Here is a 20,758-nt window from a genome sequence, read left to right as displayed (position 1 = left end):
AATTATTTTTATTATGAAAATGTCTCAGTCCTTTGCATAAAATACAGATTTTTATATAGTTGGTTCTGACATCTCCTGAAATTTTAAGGAACAAAAGGCCCTCACATTTCTATATATTGTAAAGCACTAATTATGAACATTTCCCTGTAAACAAACATAAACAAAACCCCAACCAACAACAACAAAAACAAAACAAAACAAGCCAAAAGTCCACAAACAGTCTAAAAGGGCTGTGAAGATTGGGTTGTTTGTAAAGGTGGCAATTTAATTAAACAAGGCCAAAATAAATGCATGTTTAGAATGTGTGTGTAATTTTACTTTCGTTGCTAGGGATACAGTATTTTGTGATAAGCAGTTGTTTGTCAGTTAATTTTCCCTTTAGAAGAAGCTTCATCTTTCTCCATCCCGACTGACTTGTGATAGTGAAATCACAGGCCGGAAACTCCTGCATGATTGCTATGGCTGACTGCCTAGCAAGACGAAAACATTTAAGCAAACCTTTAGAAGAGAGTGCAATGAAAGGTGTCCGCTGGGCAAGCACAGGGTGCTTGAGATGCAAGGTGACCCTACACCTATTCTACTGGGGTCCCTAAGAGGCCCCAAACTCCAGCTACCCTGGAACCACAAATGGGGTTTGGGGTTAAAGATGTATGAACAGACTTTAGCCTCAATCTACATGACAGAATATTTAAAAGACCGAAAACTTTAATAGTGTATTTATTATTTAGCAATTTCATACTCAGATGTGGTCCTGGTTAGTACCCTTTAGACACTACTTAATAAATTAGGACGACAGAAGCACACACTGGGCTTGCAGGCCTAGAAGTAGGAGCCCCCACAGCAGCCCAAGATTGCCCAGCTGTTGCTGAGAGACTGGCTCTGGCAGAGAGAGGGAAGCCACCTGCAAGTCCGGACCCTGGCACTGGCAACCAGCTGCGGCGGCGCCTTGAGCATCCTCTGTAGCTCGCACAGCAAAGCCAACTGCAAAAGGCAAGCTAATAATCGCAAGGCCAGGACCCCCGCAGCTCTCCCCGAGTCCCGAGCCCTTGCCGCAGACGCGGACGCTAGTGCAGGGCTAGCAAGGAGCTGACTGAGCCGCCGTAGGTGAGGGGCAGCGTACCCGCCCGCCCAGACCTGCGCGACCCGCAAGGATACCACCCGCCGCCGCCACCGCCGCTGCTGCCCCAGCCCCAGCACCGTGACCGCTCCGCGCGCCGCGGTTACAGGTTGGTCACCGCCGCTGGCCCAGGAGGCTGCGGCGCGGCGGGCACAGAGTCCTGATCAGAAGGCCTGGAGCGCTCGGTTCGCCCTCCGCTGGGGTCCGGCCTGGGAAGGGGCTGGGGATAGGAAAGGCCGCCGACAACTCAGCCTGGGGAGCGCAGGGAAGGGACCCTGGGAGCAACTATGCGCCCTCCGGCTTGGGGCAACCTGGCCCGGGGCCGGCCTTGGGAAGCCATGGGCCTCTGGATGGGGCCTGCCCAGCCTGGGCATCCAGCAGGTGCTGGAGGTGGGGGAAGCAGGTGCCTGGGGGTGGGGCTGATGCGCCTCAAGACCACCACTGTGCTGTCCTTGTCTGCCTCTGGCCTTCACCAGGGTCATCGCCCAACCCGGAGGGTTTCAGGGGTACCTCTGCGCCATCAGCTTTTGGGGAGGCCTTCCTGGCCTTGCCCCCACTCTGTGATCCTGCAGACTGCTGTTTGTTAAATTGTCCTCTGTTGGCCTGGTTGAGCAGCTACATTGGGGTGGCCCACCAGCAAGGAAAGTCTTGTCTTGCTAAAGCAACTCCATTTTGTCTTTGAATCTTTAAGAGCCCAGCTTGGAGGGCCTGGCTGGAATTAGGAAGTGGGTCCAGAACCCTGCCCCAGGGCTGGCTATTTCTCTGACTTAAGTTCTTTTGTGACAACATAATGCTTCTGAATCTGGACCCTAAGTTCTTTCTCATAGAAAAATAAATATTTTAGCTTTGAGCCCAAATTTCCAAAGACTGTATTGTGAAGGATGTGTGAATTCTCTCTCTCTCTCTCTCTCTCTCTCTCTCTCTCTCTCTCTCTCTCTCTCTCTCTCTCCCCCCCCCTCCCACCTTAGGAAGCTTTCAATTTCTGGACCGGAAGTAAGGCCTCTTGCTACTTTTGTTTCTATAGTTTTTGGTTTCTCACATGGGATCAAAAATTAACAGGTGCCTGTTTCTGTTCTTGTTTTTAAACGTATGATTCCTCATTTCATAGCTTTTGGGGTGACTTTGTTACCTGGGAGAGGAGCGGGTACTGTGGCAGTTTCTAAGCAGCAGGAATGACTTTTTACATCCAGGTTGTCCAACAACCCAAACAAGAATCAGGGCTTCTCAAATCTCCACAACTTCTGAAATTTCTGAATTGTGTGGTGTCCATTCTGCGCCAATCTATGTTGAACATTTCACTCTCCTCTGATATAATTTTGACTCAACCCTTGATAAAACATGAAGAAAAGAGGAAAACTCGGGCTTTGCCGAATAGTTCAAATGTGTGAAGGGTCATTGGAGATGGGAAGTGGAAGGGTAGCCTGTCTGACTGAACAGGATGCTGCCATTGGAAACGATGGTGTTAGAAGTCCTACAAAAACAAAACCATGACTTCTGAAATGGTAACAGCAGTTATAGCTTTGGTGTGACTTGAAAGGAAATTCAATAGGAAACCTGCATTTAAAAGAAGAAAATTTACTCATAATAGCAGCATTGCTCACAGTTCAGTAAGCTGATGGCTATGAAGTGTTTTGCTTTTTCTTTGTGGACGGCAGCGTGTTCCAGTTCCTTTTTTCCTCTTACCAGCATGAGCTGCAACTGTATGCGTCTGTCTGTACACATGACTGTCTGTACCTGTGGAAGAACGTATTTATGTCATCATTCACCAATGTTGCTAAGATAATTTTAGATTTAGGTGCTTGCATTGGAAACTAGTCACATGTAGATCTCGAGTTGTGAGGAAAAGTTTAGCCACATCTTAGCCACAATGTCATACATAAGTCAGATACAGAGATAGGATGTGAGTATTCTTTGCGGAAAAGAGATGGGCCTGGTCCTTAAGAATCTGTCAGGAAAATGCCCTTGCAGGTCATCAAACAGTGAGAGGCACTGCATTCTAGTCTGGGCCTAGGAACTATGCTCTTGAGCTTCAAGATATTGCAAATTATCCTTGTACCCTAAGGGTAACAGAAAGGTGTTTTAGAATTGAATGCCTGTCTTATGTGTGTCAAAGACTCTCTGGAGAAGCTTTGTGCCTTCAGAATTTTTTTTTCTGTACAGACATTTAATTTTTTTCAATATTTGTTATCTTCTAAAATATTTCTTATAATTTTTGAGATTATAATTACATCATATCTCCCTTCCTTTTCCTGCCTCCAAGTCTTCCTATATACTCTACCTTACTATCTTTAAAATTCATGGCCTGTTTTTTTCATCACTTGTTTATATACATATATACATAGAATGTATGGTCACATATATATTTCTAACTATAACCTACTCAGTCTGTGTAATGTTACTTGTGTGTATGTTTTCAGGTCTGACCATTTGGTATTGGATAATCCATTGGTGGGCTCTTTCCTATGAGACTATTTCTCCTGCTCTCAACATTCCTTAGTTGCCTGTAGTTCTTTGTATAGAGTTGAAGCCGTGCACTTTCCCCTGTCCACATTAGATGTCAATTTCTACTGGATTTGTTCAGTTTATGTTTATGCAATATGTTGGTGAAAGTGGTAGGTTTCTTATTTTAAATAATCAAAGGGGATAGAGAAGCTAAAGGATGAGGAATTGAGATACTCATTTTTTTTTAACAAGCTGATACAAATGATTGCAATGTCCTCGTTCTTAGTAGTCTTGTTAAATTCAGAACATTACATAGCTGTGGTCGTGATGCTAATGTCTTTATGCCATTTGTTCTATGGGCTATTTATTACAAACGTTTGAAGTGTTTCCATACAGTTTGCTTACTTTAATAGTTTGTAAGACTATATTGCCCTGCCCCCCCCAAACATAACCTTGCTTGCTAAACTGTTATGTCTATCATTGGAGGCTTGTTGCCTCTGTTTTTATTACTGTCAGATAATATCCTAATAGGTCATCATGATACATTAGTCGATTTCTACCGTTAGCTTTTTCTGAAAAATTATTAACAGCTATGTTTCTTAGAAGAAGCACACGGGCATTATGAATATGTGCATATTTATCTAAACACAAATGTAAAACTTAACTTTCTTGAAAAAAAGATTTACTCTGTAGTGATATATACATGCCTTCCTGGATTTATGTGCCCTACAAATGCAGGTGCTTGTGGAGGCCAGAGGATATTAGATCCCCTAACTTGGAGTTAGAAGAGATTATGAGTCACCCTATGGATGTTAGGAATTGAACCCAGATCCACTGCAAGAACAGTTAGCACTTTTTAACTGCTGAGTCATCATTTCAAATCCCATAAAAATATATTCGGATTATATTCCATGCTTTAAAAGTAAACCTGAAATTTTTAAAGCATGTGCAAGTGACCTTCCCTCTTAATGAAAGAAGAAAAGTTAATAACTTGACCTCATGATTTTTATGCAATTTAAAGACTTGTAAGAAATTCTTCTGAAAACCAAGCAATAAAATTGAACATCTATAGTAAAACCAAAATTGAAAAACACTACAAAAATTGAAAGATGAAAAAAGTAAATAAATGCTATTAGTTTTAGGAACTAAAACATCTTGTTTTGAGTCCATAGAGATGTTGCAATTTACAGCTCTCTCTAGGAGGCTTGCTCAAATACTAAGAAAGAGAAATTCTAGAATGACCTCCTAGCATTAGCATGGTTTAGTTAACACTGGGGACGAAGCAGTTTCCCCAGCAGGTGCCAGGGAAAGTGGAGCTAAACCCAGAGGAATATGCTCATTTGTCAGGGACTGACCCAGGAGTCCAGAGAGAGAGCAGGTGCAGGACTCCAGGGAGGTACCAAAGGAGGATTAGAAATACAAAAGGCCCAGACCCTGTAGCCAAAGGATTCATTTATGGGGAGATCAAGGGGGAAAATTATATCCAATTATGCAACGGAAAGAGATGAAAGGAAGACTTTGTCTGTAGAGAGGATGGCATGTCTGGAATACGGCCAACAGAGACATACACACATGCTCTTCATGACCATGAAAACAGCACAAATGGGACACAGCCATGTTTTACAGTGAAATAAGATCATTTCCCCTCTTTTAAATTACAAAGTATCCAAATACACAGATCAAAATACGCTGTCATGTGCCAGGAAAGATAAATAAAGAAGAGCCAACATCTACATATAACCTGGTGAATTAGATGTGAAAAGGAAAATAAAGGAAAATAACTCATTAGCGGTCTAACCAAGTGGTTGATTTCTTTTAGTTACATGTGTACAAATGGACAATTCAGATTGAATTGATAGTATCTCACATAAATTATCAATAAACAGTAAAATGACATCCTTAAAATGAGTTAATTCAGAAAAATACCACAAGACAATTCTATAGTCTCAGAATGAAAAACAAAAACATGCAAAGTTACTAAAAACAGTGAGGTTGACGTATGCAAATATCAGAAAAACAGTTAAATAAAGAGAAAAATGACTTTAAGGCCCTCATAGTTGATACCTTCAATAAAGATCTGAGTAAAGACAGACTGCTTGCATGTATAATCTTAGCATTATATAATGCAAGGCTAAACATATTATCACAATGACTGGGAGAAGCTCTGGCTTGGAGATTTAGTATCTTCTCAGAGTTCTGTGCCCTAAAAGGACATTAGGAATGAACACTCCAGGTTTAAGAATTAAAGAGAATTGAAATGTGAGAATTACACAGAGAAAGAGGAGATAAAAACTGAAAGTGAAAACATGGATGAGTCCATTGTAAGTACAAAAGCTCTATGTCAGACAGATAAGACTGCTATTTTAGTCTTTAGGAAACATTAATACTTCTGCTGCATATATTTATTGTGTGTAGTGGTAAGTTTCTTAGGGACAGCTTCTAGTCTATTGTATTCTCTGACCATCCTCACCTCCACACACCCTTTCTACTCCTCCCTTCCCCAATCTGGCATCCTTCCTTCTCTTTGTCTATCTTTTGCTTTCATGCCACATGTATGCATATGAATATATTACGTACATATATAGTTTTATCTATTGATAAACAATCTGGAGTCCACATATGAGAAAAATGTGATATTGATCTATGGATCTAGTTTACTTTGCATAATATGATGATCTTCAGTTGCACCCATTATCCAACAATTACTTCATAATTGTTATTATGAAACCCGCATATGATTAATTTTGAACATCATTTCTTGAGTATAAGAAATATTTTTCATAAAATAATTTCTTGATACTTTTTATTTAAAAAATTCTTACTATTATATATACTAATATATATATATGTATATATATATTGAATAATAAAAACCCAGAAATAGGAATTGAGATTCAACCTGAAGATCAGAAAAGCAAAAGAGCCAGCCATTGGCTCTTACCCCAACCTCAGTCCAAAATGGCAATCCTGCCTGAGGAATCTCAGAATGAGACTGTCTATGAACTATCTCTTCCCATTTTATATTCCTCTCTAGGGCTGGGATTAAAAGTTTGCACCACTGGGATTAAAGGCATGCACCACCTGGTTTCTATGGCAAATTATTGTGGCTACTGGGATTAAAGGTGTGTGTCACCACCACCTGGTCTATAAGGCTTATAAGTGTGGCTGTTTTACTTTCTGATCTTCAGGCAAGCTTTATTGATTAGATATTTAATAAAAATATAATGTCATCTAGTAACCTGTAAAAAAACTTTCCATTCAAAATATTTCTTTCATTTAAAATATTTTTATTCTTTGAGAATTCCATGCACTGTATTTTGAGCCCATTCACCCCCATTACTCCCCTAACAATGCCCAGATCCATTCCCACTTCTCTCCTCCTAATTTCCTCTCCTTGAAAAAATAACCCAGTCAAATTTGAGCTGTCCAGATATTTTTCAGTAAGGAGTCATCTTCTGAAGTAAGGTCAGCTTTCCAAGGATCGCAACCTTAAAGAAAACTGACTCTCTTCCCCCAAGCCAGCAGCTGTCCATAGCACCTTGGTTGGTGCAGAGTCTTGTGAACCTCTTCCCCACCCAAGCTAGAATGTTGACTCTCTTGATCTTGTGTAGGCATCCAGGGCTCTGTGAATTTAGGATTGCCAGAGCTGGAAGCTGAGGAGGATCAGAGTGAAACTATCTTCTTTACACGAAGCTCTGGCAATCTTCTCCCCCACTCCACCCCTTCTTCCACAGTGATCTCTAAGCCTTGCGGGTATGTCTGTGATATAGATATCCCCTTCGTGTCTGGGAATTCTACTGACTTTACCTCTGCACTTTTACAAATGCAGCAAAACCTTCCTCAAACCCTCAGTAAAGTGATTGCATTGCTGTTTAGCATAGTTTAAGAAAGAAGCAGAGGAAAATAGTATGCTACTGTTCCTTGGACTTTAGGAAGTAGATTCATTAAAAAAAATTAACGTTTCATTTTCTGTTTCTAAACAGTATGTTGGAAAAAGATAAAGAAGTGTCTTTCTTTGAAGGTGGAGTTTAGATGAGTTTGGCTGCTTCTGTGTGGTCACCCAACTTGGGTGGCCTGACATCCTGTTGGAACAGGAGAAGACAGCAGTCTGTTTCCAGAGAGCTACATCTGAGTTAGCGAAGGTCAGGTCACATAAGAACATGTACTCCCAGGAGAAAAACTGCATTTGGAAGAAGAAGAAAAGGAGCAAGGGAGATGGAAGAGAGAGAGAGACAGAGACAGAGAGAGAGAGAAATAAAGGGGAAGCAAGGAGATAAGGAGAGAAAAATACCATAGAACCAAAATCAAAACAAATACTTTCATAGAAAACTAGACTACAAATTAGTTTGCCTCAGGATTTTGACCAATACATTGAAGGTAAGAACTCCTTGAGCCGGGTGGTAGTGGCACATGCCTTTAATCCCAGCACTTGAAAGGCAGAGACAGGTGAATCTATGTGAGTTTGAGGCCAGCCTCCTCTACAAGAGCTAGTTTCAGGACAGGCTCCAAAGATACAGGGAAACCCTGTCTCGAAAAACCAAAGTGTATGTGTGTGTGGTGGGGGACTTCTTTGAAGAGCAGAAACTAGGGACAGTGCCTGACACACAGTAATGTCTCAGCAGTAGCAGATGGTAAAGGACACTTGCTCTGCTGTGACCCCCAGCTTAGTTCTGCTAACATGATGTTCTCGTGTCCTCTGTGATGTGGCCTGAGAACATAGGGCTCTCGGATTCAGTTCAGAGAAAACCAGCAGGTCAGAGGAAAATGTAGGACCAGCTCAGTGAAATTCTGAACAGAAGATCCAGAGGGGTAAAGGAAGCTCTCTAAGTGAACCGAAGAACCTGGCTTTGCACACCTGAAGGCAGGCATTCTCTTATTTAATTTCTTACACCCAGGAGAGGCAGGACTCAGGGACTCGGTGTTCTTAACCGCAAAGATGTCTGTCTCTCCAGGCCCATGTTTAAAGTTTTAAAAAGAACAGATTTAATTGCAAATGAACAACATTTAAATAGCACCATTCTAAACAGAGTCAAAAGTTCTTAAGATTCAAAAGTAGAATTTGGACTAGCAAAGTGGCACCAGGGTAGAGGTGCTCGTCAAACAAAGCTTGTGACTTAAGAATCTCATGCAAAAGGAGAGAACTGACTCCAGAAAGTGGTCCTCTGACCTCCATTTGCGTGATGCACACATCCTTACACATATGTGTGTGCGCACACGTTTACACACAGAGAGATGAGGAATATGTACAAGAAGTCAAATCTTCTGCTTATTCTCTTCTTTCCTCAACCTTCATTCTTTCCAGTATAAAATATTACTTGGATTCTACTTGATTCCAACTCTTGACTATCTGAACACATTTGCCTCAGGATTTTATTCTATGGCGAAGAGATAAAACTAAGAACAATTTCAAAGACACATCAGGAGCAGGGTGTTGCCTGGTGTAACACCCGATTTTGTGTTACACCCTGGGTACAGTTCGCGGGCCGAACGCGAGTCGAGCAAGGGCCTGGAGATTGAAAGAATTTACACAGAGACCAGGGTCATTCGAAAGGAGACCAGCCAAATGCCAGTTTATTCAGATTTGGGGGAGTCCTTATCTACCTTACTGCTGTACAAGAATCTCCGCCCAGGCAGGTGGGAAATTACCATATTAACAAAGGAGACAATGCCCTGCAGCTAATCACCAGGCAGGGCAGGGAGAGCACAGAAACACACAGGAAGTTTAGTTAGCTGACCATAAACTGTCCCTGCAAATGCACCCCAGGAATAAGGGCAGACCAGGGCCCTACAGCCTGGCATAGAGCAAGGTCTCAACAAAAGTTTATTCTCAGCTTTCAAATGAAAGGAAGAAAGAAAGAAGGGAGGGAGGGAGGGAGGGAGGGAGGGAGGGAGGGAGGGAGGGAAGGAGGGAGGGAAGGAGGGAGGGAAAGAGAGCAAAGAAGGGAGGAAGGAAAGAAGGAAAAAAAGAAAGAAAGGAAGGGATCAATAATGTCCAAGCTTGTTTTGCTTCAAAATATCAAACAGGAATTTATGAACCATTTCTCTTGAGAAACAACTAAATGTAAAAAGATATGAGCAGCCTTGAGAGCATTAATCCAATCTTTCCCTCCAGGTCACTTTGGACAAATATATTGCAAAGACTCCTTCAGAATTTTTAATGTGTCATCATTCTCTCTTGTGTAGCAAAAATTCTAATTGGTCTTATCAATAAAACCTGGAGTCAGATATTGAGGTAAATGCTGAAAGATCAGAGAAGCAGAGCAGCCAGCCACTATAGAAACTTTTTACCTTTACTGAATCCTCAGACAGAGAAGGGCAAGTCCTCTCTCCACAAATTCTCAGACTGCATGCTTTGTGCTTTTGTCTCCTCCTACCTTATATTCCTCTCTCTGCCCAGCCATATCTCTTCCCGTCTCCACCTCCCTAGTGCTGGGATTAAAGGTGTATGACTCCCAAGTACGTGTGTGAGCCTCCAAGCCTGGCTCTGTTTCTCTTTGAGTTTGATCAATCTAAAGTAGCCCAGGATGGCCTTGAACTCACAGAGATCCCTCTGCCTCTGCCTCCAGATTGCTGGGATTAAAGGTGTGTGGCCGCTACTGCCTGGCCTCTATTTGATCTAGTAGCTTAGCTCCGTACTCTGATCGATCGATCTATCTATCTATCTATCTATCTATCTATCTATCTATCTATCTATCTATTATGTATACAATGTTCTGTCTGTGCGTATGCCCCCAGGTCAGAAGAGGGCGCCAGACCTCATTACAGATGGTTGTGAGCCACCATGTGGTTGCTGGGAATTGAACTCAGGACCTTTGGAAGAGCAGGCAATGCTCTTAACCACTGAGCCATCTCTCCAGCCCCTGTACTCTGATCTTAAGGCAAGATTTATTTGTTACAGCAAAAACAAAATATTACCACGCTCTTGGAGTATCCAGAGGAGCCTGTTACTCTGGAGATAGCCCAACACTTCTTTAGCAGATACTTCTATGTAAGACAACCTTTTTTTAATGAATAACTCCAAATTAGTAACTTATTATAATAATTATTATTATATTTTATTAATTAAGAATTTCAAGCAATGCATTTTGATCATATTCGTTCCCAATTGTTTCTATTCCACACCTTTCTTAATTAGAAAACCTTGTGCCTTACTTTTTTTTAAACCTATTAATTCCACTTAGTAACTTCTAATTGATATCTTCTATTTAGTCATCCCTCAAAGATGAATTCTGGAATTCCTCTAGTAAGTTCTGCTTCCTTGTATTTTCCCTAAACTTTGAACAATAAACAGGAACAAAATCATTTAGTCACATATTCATCTGATCACCCCATATAAAAGAACACCAGAGCAGAGAGCATTGCAGGCAGGGTGAAAATAGTGGCTGTCGGCTTGGCTGTGGATTTGGGGTCTGACTATTGGGTTTCTCTCAATAAATTTAATTTCAGTGTCTGAGTACAACATTTGCAGACAGACACACATTCCTCATACCTCACGTCATAAGAATTAGTTTTCCAGTCCACATACTCATAGTGTGGTCAGTCAAGAATTTTATGAGAAAAAAGCTCACTCTAGAAAATGAAGAAATCTGCCACCTCAAGAAGTGAAATTATCAGAAGGAATAATGCTTTTCCCATATCTTTTAAATTTAGATAAAATGTGATTGAAATACACTAGAACATTTTTAGGATTTATTTAAATGAAAAACCATGTGATATGTGGGTAATGATTTCATAAACAAAAAATGGCAGTTGATTAATTTGATAAGAAATTTGACCTTTCTTTAAAAAACAGTACTAGATATAAAAAATAAATCAGTGGTAAAAAACTCTAAAGTAAATAAAATTGTAAAAAATGGATTTAATATTAGCAGATGAGATATATCTGTGCAGTTTCACAGATAATAATGGGTTGGAATTTACAGCCCCAAATTTGTTAAAAAATATCTTCATTTTACTGTTTGTTGAAAAATAATTGATTTTTAATTTAGTAGTTGCATGAGTTACATTTCTTTGGTTCACACACTAGGTCAACCTTATAATTAAGGCTGTGTATATGTATGTGTGTGTGTGTGTGTGTGTGTGTGTGTGTGTGTGTGTGGTGTTTTTAGATTTCTCTGTTTGCATGTGGGTTCATTTGTGGTTATGAAACTATTTACCTATAGTTAAACATACTGGCTGGCAAATAAAATTAGGTTTCATGTCAACTTTGTCCCTTCCTTAAACCGTTTTGACTATTCAAAAAATAGAATCAATAATCAAGCAGTCACTAAACAAACAATTATATTACTGTTTTTGAGTTTTGGGAAATGCTGTAAGCTGTATACTAGGTTGTGAGGGCTCTAAATGTGATATCTGGAGAAAGCATGCTAGACTCAGTCATTGTACCTTCGCAGGCCATGCAAATGGTCTGGTCTAGGAGAGGTAGGTGAGTGTTGGCCATTGGACACACCTGGTAGAGCAGAAAGAGATGTGAGATCAGAGGCTCTAGGAAGCCTCTGATTGCCTTGAGGGTGGAAGGAAAGCCAAGTGGGCAGAGAAAGTGAAGCCTAAGAAGGGCGATTGGATGCTGGATAACTATTATGGAATATTCCTTTACACTGTGGGAAGATGTGTCACTGTGACTGGTCTAATAAAGAGTTGAATGACCCATAGCTAAGCAGGAGGTATAGGTGGGCTTCTGGGGACAGAGAACTCTAGGAAGAAGAAAGGGGGGAGTCGTCAGTCAGATGCAGAGAAAACAAACATACAGAAGGAGAGGTAAAAGACACAAATCACATATCAATATATACTCACAGATCACAGTCCTCTGCTCCAACAGGGAATAATGAAATCCCACAGCAGGAAGAGAGGGCAACCCTGCTTACCTTGGCATTTATAGTATAAGAGGTCACGCCTAAGTGGGCAGGTAACTTAAAGGCTACTGGCTGTAGGGATTCCTACAGCAGGCTTAGGCGGTGAATTTTCTAGGAGTGCTTCACAAGTTTTCTCTCACCTGAGAGTATAGAGCCATTCTGAGAATCTGCTTTTGCTCGCCTGCCCAGGGGTCTTGGGGTAGAGCTAGCAGTAAGCTGTAGAATAGTGAAAGAAGCACTGGGTGGGGGGCAGGGTAAGCACACAGTGGGGGAGTCTTTCTTTTTATTAATCAGCTGCTCTGACTTTAAATCAACTGTGCTATCTATTGCATCGGGAACAGGTAGCAATCAAGTATTCTGGGAAGAAGAAGACTAAGTATTTTTTTTTCCAATGCTAAATCCATACCATTCACCAATGCTTGGAGCTCTGCTTTTGCTTATTTTCTTGTCAATATAATTATGTAGCAAGAATAAAGGAACAGCGTTTGTAAGCAATGATGACTGTTCTCCCAAAAGCATTAAGGCTAGCTTTAAAGTTAGCAGCTAGAGGGGTGTTATTAAACATTTATTCCCTAAAATTTTCTGCTCAAACTGTAGCAGAGCTACAGAAAAACTCACCAACAGCACACAGTTAAGTGGTATGTGTGGGAATAAGGTAGGCAAACATTTCACTTGTAGTCATGAGGACTGCAGAATTTGTGTGTATCTGTAAAATCGAAGTGTGGTCCAACTAACAAAGCTTAAAAAAAAATCAGTGACTGCTGCCTTCTTTAGGCATTCTTATATAAAATAGGCACTATGAATTTACCAAACTGTTGTTTGTTTAAACCTTTCTTTTTAATTAGTAAATCTTGGCTGGGCATTGGTGGCACACACTTTTATTCCCAACCCTCAGGAGGCAGAGACAGGCAGATCTTCGTGAGTTAGAGGACAGCCTAGTCTACAGAGTGAGTTCCAGGACAGGGTCCAAAAGCTACAAAGAAACCCTGTCTCAAAAAAAAAAAAAAAATAAGAAAAAGAAAAAAAGAAGAAGAAGAAAAAGGAAATCTTTCAGTTATAACAGATCACACATAAACCTTAAGAAAATGTTTTTGAGTTAAACAAGGTAATTAGGATAAGGGATTGTAGCAGACAAAGAGATGGATAAAAGAATTGAAGTAGCTGCGAAAGAATGGAGGATGAGAAATAATGGCACCTTTGGCCAGTTAGAGTGAGTATGTGAGGGCAAGGACAAAAGAAAATGCAAGGGTAACAGAACTCATAGTTCTCCATGAAATATGAATTTAAATGAAGCAGGTGATCTCTAAACTCCAAGTGTCTTTATTGTTCTCTGCTATGCATTCAGCATAGGCTGTAATTCCTGGCACAGAGTGAATACAGATAATTTGCAGTATGAATGGAATAAGTGAATGAAGGAATAACAGAGAAACAAGATAAGCCAAAATTCTGTGAGCCCTAAAAGTGTTCCTATCACAAGTTTTTAGTTCAGACAACTAAGGAATGCTAAGAGTGAGAGAAATTGTCTTCTCTGGGGAAGATTAATGCTGTGGGATAATACCTTGTACCCTGTAAATATTTGTCACTTGTATTGATTTAATAAAATGCTGATTGGCCAGTAGCCAGGCAGGAATTATAGGCGGGGCAACCAGACTAGGAGAATTCTGGTAAGAGAAAAGAGTCAGTCACCAGCCAGACAGAGAGGAAGCAAGATGAGAATGCCTCACTGAGTAAGGTACCAAGTCATGTGTCTAAATATAGATAAGAATTATGAGTTAATTTAAGTTGTAAGAGCAAGTTAATAATAAGTCTGAGCTAATAGGTCAGTCAATTTATAATTAATGTAAGTCTCTCTGTGTTTTGTTTGGGGTTGAAGGCTTTGAGACCGAGAAGGACAGAAACTTCCATCTACAGAATATACCAGTTGGTTAGCCAACATCAAATTGTCAGCCCTGAAACCATACATACAAGTAACATGATATAGGCTGAACAGGTTATATTTAGGAATATATATATATGTATATACATATACACATATAACAACAATTAATTAATAAAGATGCTATGAATTTGAAAGAGAGCAAAGAATGGCATATGAGTGGGTTTGGAGGGAAAAAAGGGAAGAAGAAAATGATGTAATTAATGATGTAAGGTAAAAGGAGTAATAAAAATAAAACATAAAAAGAATAATTCAGGGCCAGGCGGTGGTGGCACACGCCTTTAATCCCAGCACTCGGGAGGGAGAGGCAGGCGGATCTCTGTGAGTTTGAGGCCAGCCTGGTCTACAAGAGCTAGTTCCAGGACAGGAACCCAAAAGCTACGGAGAAACCCTGTCTCAAAAAAGCCAAAAAAAAAAAAAGAATAATCCATGAAAATGGGCAATCTTTCATTTATTGCTGTTGTCTTCAATTTTTTTTTTTTACCAATGTTTAGTGTTTCACTGTAGAGGTTGTAAATTTTCTTGACTAAATTATCCCACATTTTATTGTAGTTATTGGAAAAGAAATTATTTTGACTGATTGCTGTATACATACAGCAAGGCTACTTAATTTCTTGTTGATTTATTTTGCATCCTGTAACTTTAGAATTCATTTAATAAATGACCTCTAATGAGCTTTTTGTGTCATCATTAGAGTTTTCTGTACAGGGCATCATATCAAACTGCAAACAGGGACCATGTATATTCCTCCCTTCTGGTTTGGATGCATTTTCTTTCTTTCTTTGTCCAACACTCCCAATACTTTGCTTAATGTCGGTTTGGTGAGTGGGCATGCTTGTCTCCTTCCAGAGAAAGCGTTAAGCTTTTACTCATTCAGCATGATGTTAGGTGTGGGTTTGTCACATGGGAACTTCTTTATGTAAAGTACATTTCTTCCATACCTAATTTTAGAGCTTTCATCATGAAAGGGAGTTAATTGCTGTTAACTATTTTACATCTACTATAATGATCTAATCATGGGGTTTTTATTTTCTTAGATAATAAAATGCCTATCCAGGGGCTTGAACTGTATGTCGCTCAATGGTAGAGCCCTTGCCAAACCAGTGAGAGACAGGATGTGGGTGTGATCCCTGGCACCACAAACAAACAAACAAAATAAATAAATAAACAAATAGAAGGAATCTCAGATTTGAGATTCTATGACTTGAAGGGAAATTAGTGACAGTAATTAAATGAATGAAGACTTTGCAGATACACAGAATAAAGAAATAACAAAAGACAATACTGTGGCTGGAGAGATAGCTCAGCAGTTAGGAGCACTGGCTTCTCTTCCAGAGGACCTAGGTTTAAATGGGTTACAAACATCTGTATCTCTAGTCCCAGAAAATCTAACACTGTCTCCTGTCTTCTAGGGGCTCCTGGTATGCAAGTGCAATATACAATACATGCAGGTAAAACATACATACAAATTAAATTAAAATAAGCAAATATCTAAAAAATATGGCATCGTTGAGGTGTAACATGAATCTGTGTGGTCCTTCTAGCTACATGCTGTTAGGACCTGGAGCATTTAGGGTGGTAGGATTTGGAGCATAAGCAGCAAGAGTGAAACAGAGAGATATTCCACCATTGTCAGTCCTATCAAGTTGAACTAAGTTGTTGCCCTGTATCTGAAAAACAGCATAGGCACATGACATAATGGTAGTGGGACACTAGCTGAGGGCAATCGACACTAAAGCATTAAGTGTGGCAATACGGATAGGCAGAGGAAGATAGTCTTGTAAACCAGGATTCAGAAGACAGATCTCAAGTTCCATGTCCAACAGCTCCAAGAAGGAAAAATGAACCACAATGTTGCAAACACCTCAATGTTAAAAACAAAACTGAATAATTTCATTTTAATTTTGGCAAGAGGGTAGAAATCAAATAAGAAAAGTGTATGCCTATTACTTCCACGGATTACCTGGGCTTTGACTATTTAATGAAAACAAGGAAGCAGAATATGTTTTGTTTCTGAGTTTCTGTTAGCTATTTATGAATAAAAGATTTACCAAGCAGTATTTTGTAACTATGCAGCCTCTCCTAATATTGAACTATCTAAATATCAATTTCTAATAAGTGTGAAAAAGCTTTTGAAAGCCATATTTTTCAAACCTAGTGCACTGCCTTGTCAAGGACACTTCTGAAAACAAAAAGGATATATTGGCTTATTGGTGCATAATACTGATAAGGAAAAATACACAGAAGCATTTTCATCAAAATAGAAAGCTCACCTAGGATACTTAAATATCCACACTGGTCTTTCTTTATCAGGGGAATAATAGTCTTCTGTGCTCTGTGATGTTGACTGAATATGAACAAAGGTGTCAAGGCATACCTAATGCAAAGGAAAATTGCTATGACCAACTTCCCTAAATTAATCTGAGATTCACTGTACATTTATGACATGAATCTATTTTATTGCTTGAATATTTTTCCTTTTATTGAAAATAGATTTCTTTCACATAACATGCCGTGATCATGGTTTCCCCTCCCTCTACTCCTTCCAGTTCCTCTCCACCTTCACCCACCACACCCCCCAAATTCATATCCATCCTTTTCTGTCTCTCATTAGAAAACAAACAGGCATCTAAGGTGTAATAATAACACAAATTTCTTTAAAAGGAAAAGCCCTGACACAGCGTTACGAGACAAGGAACCTCCAAATATACCATTGAGTTTGTTCTCTGTTGGCCATCTACTACTGGGCATGCAGCCTACCTTTAATAGTAACTTCTTTCCCAAGGAGACTCCCTGGGAAGAAATAAACTTTTATTTACAAATGGTTATCAATTGGAGATTTCTTCTGAGTTAGTGAGGCATATGTCTACTTCTCCTTTCAGCTCTGGAACTACATCTGGTACAGTCCTGTGCTGGCTCTGTGTATGCTGTCTTAGTCTCTATGAGTTTATATATGCACAGACCATGATAACTTATTACTTCAATATTTTATATACTGCTCAATATTATTAAAAGAGTTAAACTTCCAGTCATTCTGGACCTGCTCGATAAGTTTTAATGTATGTGTGGATTCTTTGGAGTTTAGACAGATCATTTAATGGGCACTGTCAGACTTGGTAACGTGTTGGCAGCAGTTGAAGGGAACATCAGTGAGAGTGACAGACAGCTGGTGTCATTCAATTATAGTCTAACTGTTTTGATGTATCAAATATAGCCAACTGGATACTTAAAAAATAAATTATGTATATTTCTGCAGATAAATCAGTCAAAAGTCACTTTTTCTTCAGGTAGCATATTGGTAATAAAAGGTAAATGGAATTCACATGTCCATCAATCTCTCCTGTCTCTGTGGAAAAGTGATAAGGGCTGGATTTCTAAAATTCTTTGTCTACTCTTTGAATACCATTGTGGATGGATCCACTCTTTTCCTCTTTTGTCTTTTTAAAGGATTTCAAAAATATTTTGTAACATTCTCCAGATAAGTAGAAGCCTGTCAGTTAAGAAATGTCTCAAATTAGGGCTACCAGATGTGTCCCCACAGTAAATCGGAGAACAAGTATCATTTGAATATTGTGCATACGTTGCATTGACTGTCAAGAGTGTTATTTATAAACAGGTTGGGGGCGGTACCACAAGGGGCAGTGGCAGTGGTGGGTCACTCAAGGCCTCTGCAGTCTCTCTTGGCAGGTGGGAAACCATGGCAGGTGAGAGACAGACAGATATGCCATGCAAAGAGAGTTTGGGTATAGAGTTTATTTAGTGGGTTATGGAGGGGAAGTGAAGGGGAATAGGGGGAGGAAAGAATCAGAGGAAAGGGGTAGAGAGAGGCAGTAGTTACCTCTTCAGAAGAAGAACAGAGAGAGAGAGCAGGCTGGAGAGGAGGCAGGAGATCTGCTTGCCTTTGGCAGAAGAGGGGGTTGGGAATGGGTGGAACTTAAAGGGACAGAGTACCCAGGTGACAGACCAGGCCAGCAGATTACAACAGCTCCATCTTTTTCTTATAATAAAAAGGTGGGAAGTTAGGCATAGCAGGTTGAGGGAATTGGGATGGCAGATTATTTGTGGGCATTTATCCTCACACCTTCATAACTTGCAGGTATACATTTTAATAACTTGTATTTGTATATTTTAAAATATCGTTTATTTAGAACACATAAAGAAGGTATACTGAAATTTGTTTATAAAGATATTGTCCTTTTAAGTTGACAAAACCTCTCAGCTGTCAAACTACATCAGAGATCTTTGAGAAGGATACATTTTCCTTAAGGAGTTATTGATTAAAAAATGACAGAGAACTTACTCAGTTGACTACCCAGAGCCACTCCTCAGGTCCTCCATGTTCACTGAGGGCAAGGGCATCAGGACTGTATTTGCCTTCTCTTGTTAGAAGCAGGGCCTGCCAGACTCCAGAAGATCCTGTGTGTTAATAAATCTGTAGGAAGACAAGCCTTCCTTGACCTGAGCAGCTAGGCTGTTGATTTCAGTGATTCTGTCTATTGTCTGGAGATCTTCAGTTTCGATGAAAGGCAGTTTTTCCCAGTGGTTAGCGCTTTCACTTGATGAAGCAAACTGCAGGAAGATGTTGCTTTGCACCACCTGTCTTCTGTCTTCTTTGGAGGAAATGGAGTGCTGTTGCTAGGAGCCAACCTGTCTCTTTTTGTTATGAAAAGTCTTTTAATAATTAAACATTTAAATGCCATATTCCCCAGATCTCTGAGCAGTTGAGGGCTGTTTGTCAGGTATAGATAAGGGGCCCTGAGGCTGAGAAAGGGCAATCACGGGAGAGGCACTAGGTCCAAAGGGAGCAGTCTTACCAGTTGTCCCAACAGACTGACAGAAAGTTGGGAAGTGGGCTGGTAGAAGGTTCAGGTTTAGGATTTTTGCCTGCAGCACAGCAGTGGTAGAAGCAGGGGTCTGTGGATGGAAGAGAGACAGATTCTGCAGCTGTGGTGAGAGGCAACATGGTGATGGGGCTTGGGAGATGTCAGGACAGAGTGCCTGTTACACCGCCAAGCCAGAAACTGGAGCTAAACCCACGAGGTGGAGCAGGGCCCAGCAGTGATGGGGGTTGGGAGATGTCAGGACAGAGTGCCTGTTAACACCGCCAAGCCAGAAACTGGAGCTAAACCCAAGAGGTGGAGCAGGGCCCAGCAGTGATGGGGCAGAGGCTGTATTTCCAACATGGTGATGGGGCTTGGGAGATGTCAGGACAGAGTGCCTGTTAACACCGCCAAGCCAGAAACTGGAGCTAAACCCATGAGGTGGAGCAGGGCCCAGCAGTGATGGGGGTTGGGAGATGTCAGGACAGAGTGCCTGTTAACACCGCCAAGCCAGAAACTGGAGCTAAACCCAAGAGGTGGAGCAGGGCCCAGCAGTGATGGGGCAGAGGCTGTATTTCCAACTAACAATTACTGACAGAATATAAGCTGATAATAGACAACTATGTAGCTTGATATCTGAGATCGGGTAGGCACAGTCTCCATGAGTAAGGTGAGAAGATCCAGAGAGAGAACTCCAGTGTCCTACAAGTTCAGCATGGACCGCAGCTCAAGCTAAACTTTGGGTCGTCACTCAAAGTCCATTGGCTATGAGAATGGGTGGGCACAAACCAAACCCCTACATCATCATGTGGAGTCAGAGGCCCGAGTGAGGTGCTTTAAGCCCAATGGGCAAGTGATTGACCAGCACTGGGCTATTTTTACATAGAGGAACCACTGCTGAGCAATTGCATACTCATGGAAGCATGGTCAGATATGCAGGAGGGACCTACTATTTGATGTTGGGTGTAGAATTCCAGAGAGTTTAAGTTGGAAGAGATCATATAGAAGAAGAGTTAGAATATTACAGTATCCCTAGCAGTCTTCAGCTGCAAGGGGCAGCAGCAGGTCACCCAAGGCTTCAACAAGTCCCCTTGGTGGGTGGGAGACTACAGTCGGTGAGAGACAGTCAGATATGCCATGCAGAGAGAGTTTGGGTGTAGGGTTTATTTAGTGGGTTCTGGAGGGGAAAGGGAAGAGGGGAAGGGGAAATGAAGGGGGGATGTGGGGAGAGAGGCAGTAGTTACCTCTTCAGAAGAGGGAAGAAAGAGAGAGAGAGAGCAGGCCTGAGAGGGGGTGGGAGATCTGCTTGCCTTGTCAGGAGAGGGGATTGGGAGTGGGCTAGGATTTTCTCTTAAAGGGACAGGGTACCCAGGTTGTCAACAGACCAGGCAAACAGATTATAACAAATAGTCTCTAACTCCAATTATGTAAAATAAAATTAATTAGTGAAACCTACAACAAAGCCCATATTTAAATTCTGTGTTCAAAGTAACAACAGTTTGGAAATACATTGCACAGTTTAAAGATAAAGTAGTTTGATTTTCTCTGGGAATAGGAAGGTTAGGGAAAGTCAGCTACTCAGATGGATTGA

At 40.8% G+C, this 20,758-nt stretch overlaps 1 protein-coding gene across 2 annotated transcripts in view; it reads left to right on the top strand.

The window, feature by feature from the left end:
• Nucleotides 1-884: 884 nt before the first annotated feature.
• Nalcn (sodium leak channel, non-selective) overlaps nt 885-20,758 on the top strand; it is a 261,873-nt gene continuing 241,999 nt past the window's right edge. The window contains exon 1 of one of the 2 annotated variants that reach the window (XM_075948960.1): nt 885-1,226. The gene's annotated coding sequence lies outside the window, so the exon portion shown is untranslated. The remainder of the gene's footprint in view (nt 1,227-20,758) is intronic. The other variant, XM_075948959.1, reaches the window with a different exon arrangement.

Source organism: Microtus pennsylvanicus, chromosome 15 (genome assembly GCF_037038515.1).
Source record: "Microtus pennsylvanicus isolate mMicPen1 chromosome 15, mMicPen1.hap1, whole genome shotgun sequence".
Lineage (NCBI taxonomy): Eukaryota > Metazoa > Chordata > Mammalia > Rodentia > Cricetidae > Microtus > Microtus pennsylvanicus.
Note: the sequence above shows the minus strand (reverse complement) of the source record. Positions and strands in the feature narration are given on the sequence as shown.